Genomic DNA, 4,913 nt, shown 5'->3' with positions numbered 1-4,913 from the left:
TATGTCTATCTTACAAAATTTTAACTCACCCTATGTTTCCTAATCATAGTCTGCTGCAATATGATACTTTCAGAAAAATGCCTGCTAGAAAGTTTAGACATGGTAGTTCAACTGCAAGCTTCTGTGGACATCCAATTTATATTATGCTTGGCTTAGAGTGAACAACTACTGCTAGATTCAGCAAAAAGAAAACACAATGACCTCTTCAGCTGGACACTTCAGCAGCTGGTCAATAACTTAAACAGAGTTTTGCTTTACGCTTTCTAAATTGTCCTGGGAATTAAATAGACAACATATAAAAATATGACAGGAAGATGATGGATTATGGGTCATAAGTCTCATTTCAGCCATACAAATAAAACATCATACTTGTGTGTTATGATAATACATTTAATGGACAGAAATTAGCAGATGTTGATTGCATTCTAGTGCACACAGCATACCAAAAAACACAGAGGAATGTTTAAAAGATTGTAGAGACTTTATCATTGGATGCCTGTAAAACAGATCTCAAGTAGCAAAAACATTGAAAAGACAGTTTGGTAGTTGTGTGGATTTGGTTTAATTGCTTCTTTCTGCCAAATGTTGTCATTAACATGTAACAAAAGTTGTATGCATTTTAGTTTAAAATGAGTGTTAAAGCTTTTTCTTCCCCTTCCTAAGTAATACTTTATAGTTATCAAAACATAAGGTTGTGTCAGGATCTTTTTAAAACAAAAATTAAAGACAAATTTAGGGGAAAAGTATCAGTGAAACTTTGTAGCTCAACTCCATTCAGAATTATATAAATTCTCTGTGCATGATACATAGGGCTAAATCATATAACCCTTTCTCAGATGAAACTCCTTAGATCAAGCATATATGTAAAATAAATACACACAAGCATAAACATATTTGTATATAGAGAGATCTGATCAAGATTCATACATGAAAGTTGAGTTACTGGTTTGTTTGGGGTTTTTCCCCTTAAATAGCTGACAGGTAAGCATATATTCTAGGCAGAATAAAGAAAGTGTTAAAGGCAAGGTTATGAAAAGGTGAAGTCAAGGGGAAGACTACAGAAATCATGTATAGCTCAAATAGTAACCCTATGTATCATCATAGAATTTTCCATCAAATGGCAGTCAACTCTGAAACACTGGATAGAAAAGGTTTATGGAAGTTGCTATGACACTATGGAATGCCTCGGAAATTTGTGAACATTATACAAAGCATCTATGAAAATATGGCATGCCAAGTAATACAAAATAGTGAACTGACTAAGCCATTTGAAGTTACAAAAGGCATCAGACAAGAATATTGTGTCACCCACAAACTTTTACGGGTAGTGAATTGGGTAATAAGAAAGACCATGAACAATACAATGGACTTTCACACAGAGGACCTTGAGTGTAGATAAGATCAAGTTGCTCTTCCATACCTATAGACATGCAAGCCGAAACAAATGATCTCCATGCCTATGCACAATTAGTAGGGCTGAAAATCAACACAGAGAAAATTAAAACCATGAGAATCAATATGAAATACCAACACCACCTTCTGGTACTGACACAGAAGAAGTCTGATATCTCACAGATTTTGGAAACATTGTAAGCATAATAGGTGGAACAAATGAAAACATTAAAGCCAGAGTAGCAAAAGCCACACATGCCTTTGTAACTCTTAAGACGATCTGGAGAAAGAGAAATCTTGCCTCCCAAACGAAACTTTGAATATTCAACACTCTTGTAAAGTCAGTCCCATTGTGCTGAAACATGAAGACTTAGTAAGATCTTACTATCTAAACTCCAAGTTTTCATAAACAGCTGCCTTAGAGAGAGCTGCCTCAGTATCAAATGGCCAGACAAAAAATCACAAATAACTCTGGAGGAGGACAACATAGAAACTGATAGGACAGGAAATTATGGAATGAAAATGGAGATGGCTAGGACATACGTGGAGGAAAGGCCTGAATAATATAACAAGACAGGCATTGGACTGGAACCTCCATGGCAAGAGTGCTACTGCTGCTACCATTGGTGGAGCAGCAGCGGTGGTAGTGATGGAGGGAAATTTTAAGGAAAAAAGTTAGTTGTGTTCACCAGGTAGATCAAGGATCACATGGAAACACAAAATAGAAGCATAACTGAAAGTTATCAAAATGGCATGGGAAGAAGCCAACTCTGTAGCAGAAGACTGGCAAAATGGAAGGCAGTGATGAAGGCCTCTAATGTATGGAATAGAGAGGCATAAGAGAGAAGTATACATTATGTATTGGGGTGCTTGTTAGCCCTTTATTTTTTCTGCCATGAAAATTTACTGTCACTAGACTGTGTACATCCCAATTTTTAGAATCTTAAAAAGGTCATTTGTATAAAAATTCTCATCTGGGATTGTGCAGCGTATTCTTGATTAAATATAAGTTTACGGACAAAAATTAATAGGTGTGCTCTATATTTTCATTAACAAATTGATGATCTCTGAATGTAAAGCATTATTTTACTGTTTGGCTTGTTCCCAACCATGAAACTAACCCATCTGTATAAACATTGTCTGTCACTGATTCATCGGAATGCAGGTTTAGAAACGTAGTCCAATTCAATTAGATCAGCACAAGCTAAGGTGTGCGCAAAACTTGCATTGTAGGTACACATTAGGTCATATTCATATGCATTTTACTGGCATTAAAAATGTTCCAGCAAATGGGAAATTTATAAAATATCGTACCTGAGTTGATAAGAATCATAGGTGTCCATGCTGTTGAGTCTCTCGCAGAACTCCTGCCCGTGCGTGCGGCTGCTCCTTGTGCAGCACGTGTCGGGGGGTTTCAGAGCGCTACAGGCACCGTCGCCCCTAGAATTAAAAAAAAATTGCTGCTGTTGCTACCACTGTTACAGCTCAGATGGCAATAGCAGCAACAAGGTGCGCACAGACTGACCTTTGCGGGGTCACCAGTTTTTTAACGGCGGTGTCATCTAGGCATGCTGAGCAGGGAGACAAGTAGATACACTGGCCCAGCTCCACCAGTTCCTTCACTATTGCTACCATTCGGGGAGCTGCACCAGTGGTAGAGGTGGTGGGAAATTTTAAGGCAAAAAGTTAGTTGTATAAGCACTGGTAGACAGTATTAATTCACCAGAGAATGAATTAACTATGGTTTTGAAAAACTGCTAACTACTTGCACCAAAGTTTATTTCTGTAAAAATTAGAAATGGCCCCAAACCACCAAATGTGAATTTCTCAAATTTTGACATGTGTATTTGGATTTCAATCCCCAGGTCTGAATCTGCTTCCACAGCTTTAAACACAGCTAGTAGAATGTTGTGCAAACTACTCTTTTCAGATTTCAGGTCAAAACTAGAGAAATGCCATCCACCTGCATCGGCAGGTGGGGAAACTCGATGGGGCTAGCGGTAAAAGGGGGATAGTCCCAGTAGCAAGGGAAGGAGACAGTCACTAAGGGACAATAGATAGCTCTTTCCCATGGGGAGTCTCTGGCAGCTATTGGCCAGTGGGGAAAGAGGCCAGCATTCCCCAGGTCCCAGGATTTAGCCAGCACAGGGCCATGTGGAGCCTCTTTTAGCTCCATTCTAGCATCCTCATGCTACCCACACAAATTAGGAATGAGAACCTGGCCTGACAGATGCTGCAGGTCTAGCCAATCACCTGTTTAGGGAGTCAGAAGGAATTTTTTCTCCCATGGGTCAAATGGCAGAGGACCAGGGTGTTTTTAAATTCAAAGTAATTTCAAATCAGAATCCTGACCATGATATACCCTAAAATCTGACCTGTGGGTATTAACATAAAACTAATTTTGATTCAGACTCAAATCTGAACTTCACCACCTCTGGTAAAAATCTACAGGAAATGTACCCTAGGAATTATTTCCTTGTTCGGAGATCATAATTCAAGGGTTGTTGTGTCATTTTGCTGTTTATAGAATCTTAGTTCATGTTTGTGTACACCATATAAAGCAAAGGAATTCACAAGCTGGGTTCTTTTTTTTTTCTTTCTAACTCTCGGATATAGTTAGCTTAAACACAAAAAGGCTAGGATGACAGAAAGTGACGTCCAAAAAAAAACCCTGGAATTAGCCAGATTCGAAGCACAAGAGAAAGAAAAGGAACATAAGAGACTGATCGAATTAAAACAACTTGAGAAAGAAGCTGCTGAAAGAGAAGAGAAAGCCAAAGAGGCTGCCCACAGGAGAGCTATGGAGGCAAAGGAAAAAGAGAGGCAGCATGAACTGCAGTTAGAGAGGGCAAGGGCTAAGCCGAATATACCAGACAACCCTAGCAATCCTTCTCCAGGTTCCGATTCCCATCCCAGAAAGTTCCCCACCTACAAGGCAGGCGATGATACTGATGCCTTCTTAGAAAATTTCAAAAGGACCTGTCTTGGGTACAGCATCTCTACAGACCAGTACATGCTAGAGCTGAGGCCGTAGCTCAGTGGACCCTTAGCAGAGGTGGCGGCTGAAATACCTAAGGAACACATGAACAGTTATGAACTTTTTAAACAAAAGGCCAGAATCAGAATGGGGCTACTACCCGAGCATTTCCGTCAGCAGTTCAGAGTCCTAAGGTGGAAACCAGATGTGTCATTTACCTGACGTGCCTACCACATTGTGAAAAATTGGGATGCCTGGATATCAGGAGCAAGTGTTAAATCTCCAGAAGATTTGCCCTTCCTAATGCAAATGGAGCAGTTCTTAGAGGCTGTTCCTGAGGAAATAGAAAGGTACATCCAGATGGGAAACCCAAAACTGTAATCGAGGCAGGGGAGATTGGAGCCAAATGGGTGGAGGTGGTGGAAAAGAAAAAACCTAGTAGCAGTTGTAGCGGGTCTCAGAAGGGGCAACCTGAGACAACACCCTACCACCAGGGGCATCCCAAGGCACAACCTACATCCCAAGGAAAACCCCAGACACCTTA

At 40.0% G+C, this 4,913-nt stretch overlaps 1 long non-coding RNA gene across 1 annotated transcript; it reads right to left on the bottom strand.

Moving 5' to 3' along the window:
* Positions 1 to 1,386: 1,386 nt before the first annotated feature.
* Positions 1,387 to 3,016, bottom strand: LOC141981569 (uncharacterized). Its single transcript, XR_012637831.1, has 3 exons — positions 2,918 to 3,016; positions 2,707 to 2,832; positions 1,387 to 1,476 (listed from the first exon to the last, which is right to left on the bottom strand). It is a non-coding gene; the product is annotated as an uncharacterized LOC141981569 (long non-coding RNA).
* Between the last annotated feature and the right edge of the window lie 1,897 nt (positions 3,017 to 4,913).

This window comes from Natator depressus, chromosome 2, assembly GCF_965152275.1.
Source record: "Natator depressus isolate rNatDep1 chromosome 2, rNatDep2.hap1, whole genome shotgun sequence".
Taxonomy (NCBI): Eukaryota; Metazoa; Chordata; order Testudines; family Cheloniidae; genus Natator; species Natator depressus.
Note: the sequence above shows the minus strand (reverse complement) of the source record. Positions and strands in the feature narration are given on the sequence as shown.